This window comes from Meles meles, chromosome 13, assembly GCF_922984935.1.
Source record: "Meles meles chromosome 13, mMelMel3.1 paternal haplotype, whole genome shotgun sequence".
NCBI lineage: Eukaryota > Metazoa > Chordata > Mammalia > Carnivora > Mustelidae > Meles > Meles meles.
Window position 1 is genome coordinate 31,312,020 of NC_060078.1, and position 17,790 is coordinate 31,329,809.

The window sequence follows — 17,790 nt, forward strand, 5'->3', positions numbered from 1 at the left end:
AAAATCATTATTCAAAATCCACAAAACTAAATAGGCATAAAAGAAAATTAGAGGGGCGCCTGGGTGGCTTAGCTGGTTAAGCGTCCAAGTCTTGATTTCAGCTCAGGCCTTGATCTTTGGGTTGTGGAATTGAGTCCTGCATCGGGCTCCGAGCTCAGTGGAGAGTCTGCTTGAGATTCTCTCCCTCGCCCTCTGCCCCTCCCTGCTCTCTCTAAAATAAATAAGTCATTCTTAAAAAAAAAAAAAAAAAGACATTTAGATAATTAAGCTTCAGTGTTCTTTGTAAATCTGTAGCATTCTAGAAGAAACATTTAGAACCATTTAGCAAATAGAAGCCCACTTAATGGACCCTACTTCAGCCAAAGCTTCAAAGTGCACTAAAACTTGGAATACCAAAGCCTTCTAGGTCTGTTGGCCTCACTGGAGGAGTCTTATGAAGCATGATGGAAAAGGGCATTATCTCTTTCTTTTCCTCTCCCTTATGTCTTTCCACAAACCCACGACATAGCTGCTTTTCTCTGCTTTGTTCTACAGCTGAGGGGTTTGAGGCTCAGAGGGGCTGGGTGAATTGCCCCAGCTCAAGCAGGCAGTTAAAAGCAGTGCTGGAGGGGCACCTGGGTGGCTCAGTCCTTAAGCCTCTGTCTTTGGCTCAGGTCATGATCCCAGGATCCTGGGATCGAACTCAGCATCAGGCTCCCTGCTCGGCGGGAAGCCCACTTTCCCTCTTCCACTCCCCCTGCTTGGGTTCCTGCTCTTTCTGTCTCTCTGTCAACTAAATCAATAAAATCTTAAAAAAGAGGGGGGAGCATCTGGGTGGCTCAGTGGGTTAAAGCCTCTGCCTTCGGCTCAGGTCATGGTCCCAGCGTCCTGGGATCAAGCCCCGCATCGGGCTCTCTGCTCAGCGGAGAGCCTGCTTCCCTTCCTCTCTCTCTGCCTGCCTCTCTGCCTACTTGTGATCTCTGTCTGTCAACTAAATCAATAAAATCTTTAAAAAAAAAAAAAAAGCAGTGCTGGAATCGGGGCCCCAGGCAGTCTGACTCCAAAGCCTGCACTTGGGGTAACTCAGGCAGGGTGAGAGGACCTGTATTTCCAAACTCTACCCAGCCCTGTGCTCTGTTAGCTCCTGACCACAAGGCTGGCAGGATCCCAGGCTGGTGCATTCCCCACCCACATCAAAGGGCCCCAGGCTTCAAAGGCAGGTTAAAGGGGAGATGCACATAGCTGGCTGGTTGCAGGAAAGGCCCAGGAGAGCTAATATGATTAACCAGAGATCCAATGGGGCAGGAAGAGTCTTCATGGAGCAGATAATTCAGTGGAAGGAACTTGAATACATTCTCGCCGCCCCCCACCCCCAGCATCTTTCATTCTGTGGCTACGAACAGACACTGTAGACCCCTGGGAATTAGGGGGGAGGTGGGAGCTGTTGGAAAAACATGTTGAAAACCAGTTGTTACCAGTTTTGTGCCAGGCATAGTGCTGAGTGCTTTGGACACAGACCTCACGCCCCACTCCCTTCACATTGTAGCCTATAGATGAAATTATTAGCATTTTACTGATGAGAAAGCGGAGGCTTGGATTGCTTAAATATTCACTCAAGGTCACACTGGTACTAAGCAGCTGAGCCGGAATTGGGGCCAAGGTCTGTTTCGACTCTAACCCTCATACTCTATCCTATCATTTGGAAAGGGACAAACAGTTAAGGACTATTGGGCCAGCCGGTGCTCCCTTCCTTGGCCTTGGCCACCCCCTGTGACAGCAACCAACCTGTGGGGGGAAAGCATGCTGTCTGATAAGAAAAGTACCCTTTGGGGCAGTACCCTGGGGTCTTCTTCTGGTCTTTTCTTCACTCTGGTGGGAGGGTGGCAGGCACAGGGGGTGGAGGTCCTGTGCCTCATTGCCCACTTTCTACGTTCGCATCTTTGGGGGACAGGGAGTGGGTAATCCAGTGCTGAGATCATGTCCCCGGGATTTGAGGTGTTATAGATCTACAAAACCACCCCATGCTCCCACTTTATCCTGCAGCTTCCATATCCATCCCCCACGCCCCAGTCACTCCCCTGACAGCTGAGATTCAGAGCCAGGGGACCAGGGTTAGGAGGTGTGAGAAAGGCTACACTGGCTTCCCTGCAGGGAGACGCTGGCCCAGCTCCTGCTCCTGGCTCGCAGCACCCTCTCCCTCCCTTCTACCACCTCATCCCTTAGCTCCCCTTTTCCGTCCTTCCCATGGGCTACACCCTCAGAACGCTGTTCTTTCCCCACTGGTAAGATTGAAGATTTAAAAGATTCCCTTTTTCTGTCTGTACCTGAGCTGCCCTAGTGGAACTGGGAGGACAGGAAATAGAAACTAACAGGGCCCTGCCCTGCTGGGGCATCCATCCCACTCAGATCAGGGGAGCCAGAAGTGGGGGACAGTATTGGTTTAAATTAGTACCAATGAGACTTGCAGTATGTTGGGGGAGGTGAAGGGAGTTGGGACACCTAGGATCTCCTTTCAGCTCAATCCAGACCAGCATGTGACCTTGGCTAGGGCACATGGCCTCAGGGAGCCTGTTTCTGCATTTGGCGTGGTTCCAGGGCCTTTACGTCATGCCCCCTATGACCTACCGCCTCTTGGACTATGAGCTTCCAGGGGGACAGAAGTCGCCTTTTGACCCCTGCACTCAGTGCCCTGTGTACAGTAGCTGCTAATAAATGAGGCCCCAAAGGGTACTTTTCTTATCAGACAGCTTGCTTTCCCCCCGCAGGTTGGTTGCTGTCACGGCGGTGGCCGAGGCCAAGGAAGGGAGCACCGGCTGGCCCAGGAGTCCAACCCGTGTTCTTCAGCATGTGTGCCTGCCTCTGGTTCGCTTCCTTGCTTGTGGAGAAGGGTCTTAAAGGGATGTGAGGGGGTGGTGCCCAGTCCGCCTGGTGCGCCGGGCCCTGCCCTTGGCACAGCCCAGGCGTCTGGAGCCTGCAGACCCCGTGGGACCAAGCTGAGCACATACGGCGCCTCGCAGGCCCGGTCTCTGTGGGAAAGCAGGCAGAGCGGCTGCAGCGCGCAGGGACAGGAGGCCCGGAGGCAGCGGTGAGTGTCCCTGGGCCGCCCCCTCCCCTGGCCGCCCCCACCCCAGCCCTGGCCTGAGGGTACTCTGGAGTCGCCCCAGTCCTGTCTGTGGCTCTCCTGTCCTGGCGCCGCCCCGCCGGCATCTCCCCAGCCCTGTGGGTCGCGCCACTCAAGTCCTGGACTTGAGCCCCGCCAAAGGGGGGCACTCTGAGGTGAGCCCTGGACGGGGCAGCGGGGTGGTCAGGGCTCCCTGCGGGTGGCTGGATGTGTCCCCCTTCCCCCGTCCCATCCCCAGTCTGGGTCTCTGTCCAATAGCCTAATTCTCCTGTTGCCAACCAGCCTCAAGGGGTGGCAGGTGCCTGCTCTGTAGATCAGGGGACCCGAGGATAAAGTCATAGTTCAGGACCATCTGCAGAGCCCCCAGGAGGTACCAGGCTAGCTCTGGGAATGGGGAATGACAGGAGACGTGGGTGACACACACACCGCCACCCCCTCTTTGTCCTCCTCAGTGTTTCCTGTCCCCCAGGAGTTGCTGCCGTCCCTGGGCGTACTGAGAGCAGGGGTCCCCACAGCCCCCAGCCCCAGGGGATCCCGGGCTACACTAGCTGCCGCCGCAGTCTGCCACAGTGCACCCGTACCCAAGCCAGACCCGCGGGAGCGCTGTGCATACTTGTCTCATTTGGTGCTCACAGCTCACAGAGTGGGCGCTGAGAGGTCCCATCACTTGCTTGAGGTCATGGCAACCACAGGTGGAGTTACCCTGAAGCTAATGACGTGTATGTTTCAGATGCTTCCAAGGCCCCCCACCCTATTGTGTATCAGTATGTTTGTATTTTCTTGTAAAGGCTCCTTCCCCCAACAATATGAGGCTCAGGTTCCACAACAAGTCATTTCTCTGGGGTACTTTCTCTGTCTGCTGTCCTCTGCCACACTGCCCAGGGGTGCATGTGTGTGTGTGTGTGTGAAGTCCTGGCAGGGAGAGAAGGGCACCCAGACCTGGTCAGTGGGCTTGCATGACCACATTCTTGTCTTCCCAGGACTCCCACCAGCCTGGCAAACCTCCCCTGACCCCTCCCCCAACACCCATCCCCTTTGTCTGCTATGGAAGGAGCCAGCTTGGGCAGAGCCCTCGGGTGACCTGGAGTCTCTCTATGGGCTCAATTTCCCTCATCAGAGGAAGGGGTGGTCATTACAGGACAAACTGCAGAGACCAGGGGGAAGGGGATGGAGCAGAAGGGGCTCTGGAAAGCTGCTGGGTCCTGTAGCCCGGCCAGTGTCCTCTATTTGCTGCCATGCCCCTAATCCCATCAGCACACCACCACGGTGCCCTGACAGCCCATCTTTACAGCAGCCCACCCCAGTTCCCTTCCAGCTGTGGCATCTTCTCCTCCCAACCAAGTTGTTGATGAGTTCTGCCTCCCCACAATCCTTGACACACACCCCCAGGTTCACTCTTCACCCCTAAGAGTGCCTCCTGCGTTCCCCAACCACCTGGGTTGTGGGACCCTGCTGCCAAGTTGGTTCTAGGCCTACTTGACCTCACAGCAGCCTTTGACACAGTTGCAACCCTTCCCTACCCCTTGGGTTTCATCCCACCCAGCTTCCCTTCCACCTCCCTGGCTGTTCCTGCTCAGTCCCTGTCCTCAGCCTCTTTCCCCTTCGCTTCCCCCACCCCACCTACTCAGCTCTGATGGCTCTCCTGTCCTCCCACTACTCGCTTCTCCTGGAGACTTTAAACTCCACCTGATACCCGAGGTGCCCTGCCTTTCTCTAGCCCAGACCACTCCTCGCAGCTCAGGACACTGATCCATTGTCCATCTGCGCGGCTCCCCTGGGCTCCCTTGGCAGTATCTTGACCCCCACCCCTTCCAAGATTGAGCTCTCTCTGTGTTCCTTGCCTGCTGTTCCCACTTCACTCGAGCCCCTCTGTCGACCCAGTTACTCAGCCCTGGTTCCCTCAACACCCCAACATCCAATCCAAAACCAGCCCCGTTGATTTTGCTTCCAAAATCATTCTCTAGAACCTGTCTGCTCCTCTCCATCTTCCCTGTCACCGTCCTGGTCCCAGCCACTGCCACGCCTGGACAGTTGCAGTGGCTTCTTGCTGGTCTTCCCCCTCCTCCCCCCATAAGCCAGTTCTCTGGGGAGCTGCTGTCAGAGATAGGACGGCAGCCCTTCCCTCAGGAAGACCCTTTAGAGCCTTCCACTGCCTTTAGGATCAAATATAAGCTCCTGAAGCCCACCCCGCCCCCGCCCCTCGTCCCCTGTGGGCCCCACTGCTCTCTGGCTACGCCAGCCTTCTCTCAGTTCCTGGGCTTTGATGAGCCTCTTCCCACCTCAGGGCCTTTGACGCTGCTGTCCCTCTGCCCAGAATGCCCTTTTCCCCATGCTACCTGGCAGACACCTCTTTGACCTTCAAGTCTTTGCTTAAATATGACCTCCTTAGCTAGGCTTCCCCCTGCCATCCTGTCCAAGGAGGACCCCCACCCCCAACTCCTTCCAAACACGCTGTATTTTCCCTTCAGAGCACTCGCCAGCTCTAGTTTTGGCTTTGCTCGTGGGGCTCTTGGTTTATGCCGGCCTCTATTACCAGATTATAAGCGCCTCCCAGGGCTGTTGATGTTACCCGCTGTGTTGTTCTGCATTTCCACACTTAGTACAGTGCTAAGCACACCGTGGGCCCCCAAGAGCTTCCTGGCCTGAGGGAGGGGTGGCGAGGCTGGCTGCCCAGGCTGTCCCTTTGCCGTCTGGCCAGCAGGTGGCCTCCCAGGACAGAACTTCATCAGGCCTCCCATTCCCGGACTGCTCACCGCGTCCCAGGGCGCCCCCAGCTGGAGATCTAAAAGGCAGGTGTGGGAGGCAGTCTTCCCCCTACACTTCTTTGAGACCTGCATCTCCGCATCGTGGCTATATATTTTTTGAAGATTATTTATTTGAAAGGGGGGGAGGGGCAGAGGGAGAGAGAGAGAATGTCAAGCAGACTCCGCGCTGAGCCAGGAGCCCCACATCAGCCCATCTCATGACGCTGAGATCATGACCTGAGCTGAGATCAAGACAGGGGCGCCCAACCTACTGAGCCATCCAGGCGCCCCCCCCCCCCACCTGCCTTTAAGTATCGCATCGTAGTTATTTGGGCCCACATCTCCTGCAGAGGTCTAGATTGGCTCTAACCCATTTTCGCCCTTGGTGACAGTGCAGAGCTCCAGAACTAATGACTAGCGGAAACAAGGTGACTCGGTCCTGTGGCGAGGCCGTCCTCCTGGTGGTCAGTGCGAGGCTTTGGAGCCCAGATGCCTGTGTTCTCATCCTGGCCCTGTTGCCGACTCCTTGTGAGATCTGGGGCCAGTCACTTAACCAATCTGTGGCTGCTTTTCTGTAAAAGTGAGACTAGCACTTGCCTCCTCGGGTCACTATGACACCAGACCGAGGAAATCCGTGGGAAGTATTCTGAATGGGGCCTGGTGTGGAAGGAAGGCTCAGTGAAGCACAACTCAATGGAGCCATTCTTGACCCCCGCCAGAACCCCCAATCGCAGGTGTGAGAGAGACCGCCCACAGTGCCACTGGGCAGCCTCCCACACGTGTGTGCACGGCGCACACACGCACACCAGGGAAAGTACGGGAACAGCATGCAGCGCTCCTAGCCACAGCTCCGGCGGGCTGAGGTGCCCTCCGTGCCAGGACGGGGGAGCCCAGCAAATGCCCTGTCACCCTCCTGGCACTGTGCCCCCTGAGCTCAGGACCACTGGCTTGACAGGTTGCCATGGTAGCGGGGGGTGAGGCCTGCAGGGGGACAGTGGCTGGCCTTGGCCAAGTTCTCTGGCTTTTTAGAAGGAGCAGGCTTCCTGCCAAAGCACAGGCCCTCCTGCTGCCCAGACGTTCAGCTGGCTCGGGCAACCATGGCCATACTCAGAGCCCCTTCCAGGTTCCCTGTCCTGGGGACTGGGAGGCTGAGTCAGCCCCAGGCACACGCTCCTTTGGCCCATTCCTTACCTTCTCCTAGAAAGGTCCGGTGTAGGCCTTTCTCCTCTGCCCCATGGTGAACCCCTCTGGAATCTGGGTCGCACCCAGCATACAGTGGCTGGTCTGGCATGTGTGTGCGGTGGTTAAACACACAAAAAATGAATTCCCTCTTCCCACCTTGAAGAGAGTGACATTGCGAGGCATAATCTGACCTGCCCTAGAGATGGCCTTCGTCCCACGAAGACTTATTTTTTTTTCCTAAAGATTTAATTTATTTATTTGTCAGAGAGAGAGCGCCCGAGAGAGCGAGCACAGGCAGACAGAGAGGCAGGCAGAGGCAGAGGGAGAAGCAGGCTCCCTGCTGAGCAAGGAGCCCAGTGCGGGACTCGATCCCAGGATGCTGAGATCATGGCCTGAGCCAAAGGCAGTCGCCCAACCAGCTGAGCCACCCAGGCATCCCCCACGAAGACTTATTAAGTGGCTGCTACTGTACAGCCAGGCTTTGCTCTGCGTGGAGTCCAGATGCGAGCCCAGAGGGATGTGTCTCTACTCTCATGGAGCTGACATCCTTGGGGGATTGGGGTGGGGGGAGACATAAACATCTGATGGTGATGGGGGCCGTGCCGGGGGTTATGCAGGGCTTGGCAACAGTGAGAGAATGAGCCGGGGCTTCAGGTAGGGCGGCAGGGAAGCCTGCTCTGAGGAGGCCGCGTTTGAGCAAAGGTCTAAGCAGAAGGAAGGAAGAAGGCCTGGAGGAAGAGCATTCTAGGAAGAGAGACCGGCCAGTGCAAAGGCCCTGAGGAGGTCCTGTGGTTGGCCCACTGGGGGAACTCAAACAAATTAGGCTGGAACTCCGTGGGTGAGGGGGCTGAGGGAGAGGACACAGTCCCAAGCTGATGGGCCTTTCTTTCTTTCCTTTTTAACATATAATGTGTTATTTGTTTCAAGCTGATGGGCTTTCACGGATGTGTACCTCACTGTAGCCCCTACCTGGACAATACGTGGAACATGCCCCGTGCCCCACCGCTCCCCAGTCAGTGTCACCCCTCCCCCAGGGGTCACCACTCTCTGACCTCAGTGGTCACAGGCTAGTGCGGCCTGTCCTAGGACCTCAGTTCAGTGGAGGACATCTGCCACCTTCTCATCTCTACCTGGCTTCTCTCACTCATGGAGTCTGGGACTCACCTGGGATACTGTACGGGGAGTTGGTTCATTTTAGTTGCTGGGGGTATTCCATTATGAGACGACACCATGATTTGTCTACTCTCCCCTTGGTGGATATTTGAGTTGTTCCCCAACTTTCGCAGTTGGGGTTGGGACTGGGGGGCTGCTGGCCTTCATTGGCCTGACAGGCGTTCCGCGCTCCAGGGCTGCTACCAGGGAGAAGGGAGGGGAGAGGGGTCCTCCCTCCCTTTAGGGTCCCCCCCTCCAGGGCTGTGCGGGGTCTTCGCTTCCCACACCCTAGTCTTCCTTCCTCAGAGCCAGACCTTGAGACCTCGGGGAGGCATTTGGTGTGGGTGTGGGTGTGGGTGACTGTTTTCTCCATTCTGTGGGTTGTCCTTCCTAAAAAGCTGTGGTAAAATCCACATAATATAGCATGGATCATTTTAACCACTTTTAAGCGTGCGGTACAGCGGCAGCAAGGACATCCACATTGTGCAACCGTCACCGCCGTCCATCTCCAGAACTTTCTCATTATCCCCCAGTGAAACTCTCCATCCATTACACCCTGACTCTCTCAGAGGCTTTTGGAATAGCGGTTTTTGGGGAGGAGGCAGGAGGTGGCCCTCCCTGAGGAATCTGGGGGAAGCCGAAGGGGAAGTGGGGGAGGGTGGAACAAAGGGAGCTGTGGGCAACCAGGACTCGTCAGTGGAACATTCCCCATGCTCACCTCCAAGACCCTGTTGGGGTTTTCCAGACTCCCGGCACTGGGCTCTTTATTTCCTTCCTGCCCCCATCCTGGCTGCTCCCCCCCCCCCCCACTGGCATGGAGGGCATTTTAACCCCTTCACTGCCTTGGGCCAGCGGCAGCTCAGCACTGCACCCCCCACAGGCTGGGAGGTGACCCACGGCCCCACCAGGAGATTTGTCTAGAGGTTTCTAAATGTCGAACGTCAGCTAGGTGTGAGGTCAGAGCTGGGAGACCAGTTTCCTGGGGGGTAGGAGGCATGCTGAGTGGTGAGAGAAAGAGAGGTTTCATTCTCCTTGGGAAGGAGCCTCTTGGGGGAGTCTGAAGATGCAATAATTGTTAAGGTTTCTTCTGGTTCTGGAGGTTCCCACCAGCTTTGAAAGCCCTGGGGGTGTTTACAGCTGGAGACATCTGGGGCTGGGGGATGAAATGGTGTTTCTCAAATATTGAAAGAAAGATGTACTCAGTGCAACGTGTCCTGCCACAGGGTAGGGGGAAAAGGACGTGCTGAGGACTGAGGGGAGTGTCTGGGAAGTGGGTGTCAGATTTGTGTTTGGAAAAAGAAGAAAGACCTCCTCATGCCAGTCACAGCTCAGCAGGGAAGGCTCCCTAGGGAGTGAGCTGGCTGTCCCTGGGAGGATTACACTTGGGCGGCCGTTTCCTGGCTGGATGCAGGGCCCTGGAGTCAGAGAGGGCTGGGGGCCACTGGGTGAGTTCCTCAACCTCTCTGCCTCTGTTTCTTCATAAAATAGGGATAATAATGGGATAGACGTCTAAAGTGAGGAATGAGATTGTGGATGTGAAGCCTAACACGGTGCGGATCTAAGCACCCTGCGAAGGAGAGGGTGCTTGTGGGAGCGTTCTTGGGTGAGGTGGAGGGTTCCATTAAGTCCTCGTCAGGGATCCCTCAACTCTGATGTTCCGTGGAAGGGGAACCGCGGGGCTCATTCTGACAGAGTTCAGACAAGTCTGAGTTTGTTGCCCCCTGCCAGATGGGCAGCCTGTGTACTACCCGCCACAGATGGGGTGTGAGGAGGGTACCTCGTGTCTCCGTGTAAGACAAGAATTGTTGACTCCATTTGACAGACGAGGCCACAGAGGTCCCTTGAGTTGTCCAGTGTGGACACGGTGAGGCAGGCGCTGGGTTAGGGGCTTGGGTCTCCGGAAGCCTGTTCAGGGCCCTGGACACCCGACCTGTCTGGGCAGGGCCCCTTGATTTTCCACCAAGCTAGAGGGGTTGCCTGACTGTCTTGCCGGGAACAAGGCTGGGTGATGGGCACCAGGCAAGGTTTTGCAGGAAGCTTCTTTCAGGAAGTTCTCTGTCTTTGTCCCAGGAGAAGCCCCTGCTCAGGGCCTCTTGCAGACCTGCTGTCACGGACAGAGCACGGCAGGGTTTGGCCTCAGGAGAGCCCTCCTCAGATGAGTGCTATCACCATCTGAGCCTCATTGCTCTGGGACGTGGGAGCGGCAGCTACGTCCCAGTTTGGTTGAGTATAACTGACATGGTACATTTGAGAAAGCGCTTTGTATGTGACCCAAAAAGCATTTTCTTTCTCTATTTTTTAAAAGGATTTTATTCATTTATTTGACACACACACACACACACAGATCACAAGTAGGCAGAGAGGCAGGCAGAGAGAGAGGGGGAAGCAGGCTCCCTTCTGGGTAGAGAGCCCAATGAGGGCCTCCATCCCAGGACCCTGAGACTATGACCTGAGCCGAAGGCAGAGGCTTAACCCACTGAGCCACCCAGGTGCCCCCCAAAAAGCATTTTCTAGACCTTGGGCCCAAGCTTGCTGCTCTGAGCTCCCTTCCAGAGAACCGGCTGCTCCCAGTGGCCACACCTTTGGGGTCCGCTGCTGCGTTCACATGCAGGCCACAACCTGCCAGGGCTGCTCCCACACAGTGGCTGAGCCCAGGTGAGACGCTAGCTGGGCCGCTCTTGCCAGAAGCAGGACAGATTTACTGGGCAGGCTTTACTCTGGCCGCCCCCTCGGCCTGGCCATGATGCATTCAGGCCTGTGCCAGGTCTCGGGCTCTTCCTCGCACCCTCCCCTTCCCCACCGCTTTCACAGTGTCAGGCTTGGAGGGTGCTCTGAATGCTCTCCCTCCTACTCCTGCATCTCCACGCAGTCTTTCACGTGCATTCCCCCAGTAAGCCTCTGGCATGGCTAACTTTGCCTCGCCGTCTGCTTTCCAGTGGGTCATTACTAACATCTGGTAAAAAGTGGTACCTTCACTTTGGGTGGCAGGCCAGAGGGGACCTCAGATGTCTTACTTGGATTGCTGGAGCATGGGGGCTGCCAAGCGTTGTGGGCAGAGAAAGGTGAGCTCTGAAATCAGCCTGCGTGGTGGGGATCCCCGCTCTGCCTCTTACCAGCTGTGTCCCCTGGGAAGGTTAGTTTACTTCCCCGAGCCTCAGTTTCCTCTTTTGCTAAAGGAGATGACTCCTGCCTTGTGGGAGAGAAGCAAACCTTCCGTGGGTGAATGCACATGAACTGTGACACAGAGGGAATGCTCAGTCTGTCCTTCCCCGTAGGAGGGAAGATGGTGAGAGGGGGGAGCAAGGTGCCGTCTCTGAATCTGCCATGTCTGGCTCCAGGAAGCGCCCTGGATTTGGTGTGGGGTGGGGGATGCAGGTGCCCCTTTGAGCCTTGGCCTGCACACTTTTTTTTTCTTTTAAGATTTTATTTATTTATTTGAGAGAGAGCAAGAGAGAGAGAGAGAGAAAGAGAGAGAGAGCGAGCGAGCGCATGAGTAGAGGCAGAGGGAGAAGCAAACTCCCAGCCCAGCAGGGAGCCCAATGTGGGGCTTGATCCCAGGACCCTGAGATCATGACCTGAGCCGAAGGCAGACACTTCACCAACTGAGCCCCCCAGGCGCCCCTGGCCAGTGCACTCTTAAGAGGAGTTGGCAGGCCCCTCCCCCCTGCGCCCTATAAGCTGCAGGTAGGGGTGTTTCATCCATGCTGATGGGTGGGGGAGGCCGGAGTCTTAGTGTAGGGCAGGTGGCCAGGAGTTGGAATGGCTGATTGCAGCTGGAAGAGCGACTCAGGGTTATTGGTCCAGTGGTTCCCCAAATACCAGCACAAATACAGCCTTCGAACCAGCCAGGGGGCTTTCCCAGTCCCGCCCTGGAGATCTGAGCTTACGAGGCCTGGAGTGGAGCCTAGGGGTCTGAGGCTGAAACTTTCTTGCTGGAGATTCAAATGCGCACACAGGCAAGCCAGGGAACAGCTATCCAGTCCTGGCCCCAGGTCTGCCCCTGACTGCCAGGACAGTGAATGCCTGTCTCAGATCTCGCTGTGCTGCAGGGGCCTCTGGTTTCTCTGAATGTGCGTGGTGTGCCATTATGCTTCCAAGTTTGCTTTGGAGAGGAACAGCCCTTGACGAGTGGACCTGTTTCCCTGTGGCTTTGAGCTGACCGGGTCCACTGCTGGGCGCCCCCAAGACAGCAAAGAGTGAGTGGGGTGGTGTCTGTCCTTTCTGAGAGGTCTAGTTCTAGGCCTTAAGGACAAAGAAGGAGAGTGGGTCAGGTAGTGAGTTCCTGGTCTCTGGGAACAGTCAAGTGGAGGCATGAACCACTACTTTTGGAGATTTCATACAGGGAATCCTTCCATGTCCGGCAAGGTCCATGGACTCCTTCCTCAGCCTTTGTTCCTTTCAGCTGCCTTTAGGACGTCCATGCGCTCCTGATGCAGGTGGGTGTCGAGGGGTGGCCTTAAAATCCTCCAGCAAGAAAGCCGAAAGAGAAAAAAGACAACAGGAGGTGAAGCAGGGACGGTCAAATCGTGATGGTTGTTCTAATCAAATGATGGGGACATAGAATCAAGTGTACTCGTCTGTTTTGGTGCGTACACAAAATGTTCAAAATAAAAACTAAAAATGACTTAGTTATCAGAATGTGTCCTAGATGCACGGGGTGAAAAAGGACAGTGAGTGGGAGGCACGTCGATTGACCTTCCTCGGGCCCCATTTCCCCTGCGAGCGCTGAGTCCCCTTTCCAGCATCTTCTGCAGCCAGCAGACACTGTGCATGGGTACACAAATCTATGAGCTCACTTTAAAAAAAATATTTAAAAATAGATAGCATATCCATGTGGAACAAAATTCAAATGCACGAGAAGGTATGCAGCAAAACCTTCCCTTCCGTCGGAGGCTCTAGCCACCCAATTTCCTGGAGGCAACTAAAGTTACTGGTTTCTCAGGTGTTCTTCAGAGACATTCAATGTGTGTGTGTGTTTGTGTGTGAGAGAGAAAAATATATATATTTATATATATTCATATATATATGTTCATAAATACCCTATATAGAGAGAGAACATATATAGAATATCTATGTATATTTTGATATCTATATTGATATCTATAGATATATAGATATGGGTATACATAGATATATGTTATATGTTATCTATTATCTATATATAGAAAAAATAGATATATATTATATATTATATATATTATCTCCTTATGTATGTTCATACCCTTTTTGCAGCTCCTCAAACGTTAAACATTGGAGAGTCTGTCCTGTACTTTCTTCCCCTGGTTCCCTCCCATTGCCTCCCCTCGCTCCTGTCTTCACTCAGCTGCAGAGTAGAATGGATGATTTCCCTGAACCCGCAGCACCTTCTCATCATTGAGACACGTGAAGCTTTTCTCTTGTGTTGTTCTCTTTGTTTTCTTTTCCCTTCATCTCATTCCTTTTTCTCATAAGCACACAGGGTTGTGTGTTTGACAAATGTTTTCATGTAACATTCACATCCTCACTCTCCTGTTTTTCTGGGTATAAGTCTTGTTACTTTCCATCTATGGTATTATGTGGCCCGTTGTGCTCTGTTTCTTTCTTTTTTCTTTTTTTTTTAAGATTTTTTAAAAAATTATTTATTTATTTGACAGACAGAGATCACAAGTAGGCAGAGAGGCAGGCAGAGAGAGAGGGAGAGGAGGAAGCAGGCTCCCTGCTGAGCAGAGAGCCCGATGCTCATGCTCCGGGCTCAATCCCAGGGCCCTGAGATCATGACCTGAGCCAAAGGCAGAGGCTTTAACCCACTGAGCCACCCAGGTGCCCCTGAGCTCTGTTTCTTAGTTTATCCCAGAATATTGCATTTTCACACTCCCTCTGCACTTCCTTGTGTACCCCTGGATTGCTGGGTGTAACTCACACAGGATTCCGTGGTTGAAATCCATGTGACTTATCCATTCCTCTGAGGCTGACTCCAGCCCCGCACCGTCACGGACAGCCCTGCCTTGACCGTCGTGTCCATGTCCACATGTGGACCTTGCTCCTGGCTCTAGGCATCCTTTCCCATCAGCCCACATACACCCGCCTCATGTTTTAAGACATCGGCATGGTAGTTGCTGTTCTGGAGGCTGTAGTCTAGCTAGCCGTCAGCTCTCTGTCCGCGGATGTTTTGTTTGTTCCCGTTCTCTCACCATGGCGAAGTGTGTTCAGCCCTGTCCATGTGTCCGTTTGTGCGTGTGTGCAGGTATAGGCGGAACTCCCGGAGGTGCAGCCGCCGAAGCGGTCTGTACGGTTGTCATTTGGATAGATGTCATTGGAAGGTGTGACAGTGCCCTTCCCTACCCCACCCCCCACCACCTGAAGCTGGCTTCTAGCACTAAGGTTCTCTGAGGCTCGGAGAGGGTGAGTGACTAGGCTGGGATGGCAGAGCTGGTGAGTACCGATGCTGATGCTAGAGCCCACGAGGCTGAACCTGGGCTAGCGAACTTGCCAAGGTGTTCGGTTGGCTCCTGTGTGTCCCGAGCTGCTTGGAGCCTGGGACCTTCCCTGTAAGTCTGGGGGCCTCGGTCTCTCCTGGAAAGGGTCTGGTAAGCCAGCCCTGCCCATGGGTGTGCTGAAGGGGCAGCCCAGGAGCTTGGCGCTCGGAGGTCCTGGGAAGACGCCTTGTCAGGGCTCTGTAGCTCCCTTCACCCCCGCCCTGCCCCCCCACCTCCCCTACGCATCTTCTTAAAGGACTCTGTCAGAGTGAGGCATCCTTGGGAACCCGAGTGATGTTGCTTGGAGACAACTGGGCAACAGATCTGGGTTATTTAAAGGAGAAAGAGGGAGGGAGGGAAGGGATGACAGCCTGTTTATTCAGGAGTAGATGATCTCCTTGCCGCGGGGGGTTTGGCAGACCCCCTCTCACGCTCCCCCCACCGCCTGCCTCATTATTCCCAGCATCCGGGGCCTGGGATTCTGCTGTGAGACCCAGCACAAGGCCACTGGGAGCTCCCTCCTGATAGCAGTGGGGGCAGGGGTTTCCCTGAATGTTCTAGGGAGGCACCAAGCAAGCGCTGGCTAGGGAAGGCCTCGGAACAAGGCCTCGGAGGAACCTTCTGATGGTGACAGTAGCCGCAACCTCTGGTAGGTACTGAGCTTCTCCAACTACTCATTTTTAAGAGCTTTAAAAACCCTATCGAGGTAGATGAGACTATTCCCATTTTATAGATGTGGAAACAGAGGCTCAGAGGGGTTTAGAGACTTGCCTGAGGTCACACAGCTAACCAGGGGCAGAAACTGAATTAAAAGTCAGGTCTGTCTGATGCTGAAGCTGGAACGAATTGCTGTACGTGGCTGGAGTTGGCGGGGCCCTGGCAGGGCACCCACTGCACCCTGAGCTGACTTGGAAAGTCATGCTGAGTGCCCCCGTCCCTGCTCCCCCAGCACCCGGATCCCATGGCCTCCCGCAGGAAACACACCTCTGGTGATCGGTCTGCTGATCTGGTGCCTCTGGTGTCTCTGCCACAGGTTGGTGAGCACCTAGGGAGGGCGGGATCCTGCTTATTTCTGTGCCCCGAGCCCAGGGTCAGGCATTCTTATAGGTACTTAGAGAACATTGTCACACGGAGCTTGGATGCCTGAGACAGGGTCCTCCCTGTCACCTGCAGATCCTGAAGGACAGTGTCCTCCCCCAGAGCTGTCTCTGCCCCAGCTGGACAGACCCGGGCCCTTCAGCATTCCCTGGGGCTGCTTTCCCATCTGCACCCTCTTGCTGTCTTGTGGGATCCAGCACCTGGGTTCGTGTGCAGGCGAGGTCCGATCAGCTGGGAGCACTTCAGAGCACAGGGTCAGGTGGTGAAAGCCACTAGATGTGGAGGCACAGGGCACCAGGCCCTGTGTGGTCTGGGATGCCCCACCAGAAGGCAGTCAGCTCTTCAGTGTTTAGCTTTTAGGGAGAGGACAGCTCAGACTGAGCCAGGCTGAGTTCTGGTGGGCAGGGTGGGAGTGGGGAGGCGGGGGCAGAATGGGGAGAGGCAGGTCCATACATGAGTGTGGGTCCTGGGCTTGTGCTGTAGTTGGCATTGACCCCTCATCCTCCTCTAGACCCCACAGCAATGCTACATGCAGCTGATCACGACCTGCCTTCAAACCAGGCCTTGCTATTTCCTCTGATAATGGGGGTCACACGGGCCACTCTGTGCAGGGTGGTGAATTCTTTGCCCTGACTGAGGCCCACAGCCACTGGCTCAGGTAAATGTCACTGTTGTTCTTTTATAGACGGCTGCCGGAGGCTCAGAGGCCTCCATCATTTCTAATGTAGCCCCGCAGTACCCTCCTCTAGATCGATCTCTTGTGCTATTTTCTTCATAGTGTGAGTCCCTCCAAAATGATCTTTCTTCTTTTTTTGTTTACTTGTTCACGGTATCCCTCACCCTCATCTTACAGAAATGTCAACCCCATGAAGGCAGGACCTTGTCTGCCTCATTCCCTGCTCAGGGCCGACCACAGGGGTTGGCACAGAGAAGGTATATAGTAAATGTTTGTTGACTGACTGACTGACCGACCAACTGAATGAATAAATGAATGAAATATTTGTTGAATGAACGAGCCAGGATTTCTTCTTTCTTTTCTCTCTTCTGATGGAGAACTCTTTCTGTCATTCTTGAGGAATGTTCTGGAGACAGAATGAGCCTCCTCTCATATGTCCTGGGCAGTCTTCAGTCAGGCACTGAAGTCAGGAAGGGAGGAGAGGTCTCCCTGCCCTTGGGGATAGCATTTTCACACATAGGTCACAGGTGAAATCAGTTTTGTGTACTGCAGTGGGAAAAACCAAAAACCAAGTAAACAGGGTAGACCAGACATCACACACAGAAGGCTAAGCATTTTACTGTGACCCACACACATTTTCATGGCTCTTGTATGGGTGGTGGTCCCCACGTAAAATGTATTTCTTTTTTTTTTCTTCCAAGATTTTATTTAAATTCAAGTTAGTTAACATACGTAAAATGTATTTCTTACTTCGGGTGTTGGTCACAAAAGTTGGAGCCCGGTGTGTCAATTTCAGTCATGGGAGATGTCATCCTTGAACCTGAAAGAGTACAAGCAACGAAATCAATGATCCCGCTGGTAACTATGATACCAATTACTGAACACGTGTTCCGTGTAAGGTGGGCATGCTCAGGTCCAGGGCCCTGCACATAGGCGAGGGGGAAAGAGTCCAGAATAGACAGTGATCCTGTCAGCAGGGAAGACTGCTTGGAGGAGGTGGAACGTGAACTCAGCCTTGAAGAACCCCTCTACCCTGGCAGGTTCAGGGCTGGGTCAGAGCGCAAAACTCGGGTGGCACTAATCCTAGTGCTAGCTGGAGGTGCCTTCGGTGAGCTCTGGCTGAGTACCAGGTACCCCCTCATTCCTCCAGACACTCCTGGGAGGCAGGAACCACTCACATCATTTTGCAAATGAAGACAATGAGACTCGAAAAATGTGGGGACTTTTAGGGTAGAGAACATTATGGAGGCTAGATCCAGGGCATGTCTGCCCTGCTCGAAGCCCAGGTCTGTAAGGCCTGGGTTGTACATGAGATGGGATTGAACAGAAGAGGGCTGCCACGTCCTGGAGATGAGGCAGTGGGCCTGGAAGGCCAGACAGGTG

General features: G+C 54.4%; 1 protein-coding gene across 2 annotated transcripts in view; it reads left to right on the plus strand.

Annotated features, from left to right (window-relative positions):
- The first annotated feature begins 2,841 nt into the window (after nucleotides 1-2,841).
- The window catches only part of PALD1 (phosphatase domain containing paladin 1), an 88,509-nt gene continuing 73,560 nt past the window's right edge, over nucleotides 2,842-17,790 (plus strand). The window contains exon 1 of one of the 2 annotated variants that reach the window (XM_046027907.1): nucleotides 2,842-3,064. The gene's annotated coding sequence lies outside the window, so the exon portion shown is untranslated. Of the gene's footprint in view, nucleotides 3,065-15,113; nucleotides 15,283-17,790 lie in introns of those variants that run through there. The other variant, XM_046027906.1, reaches the window with a different exon arrangement.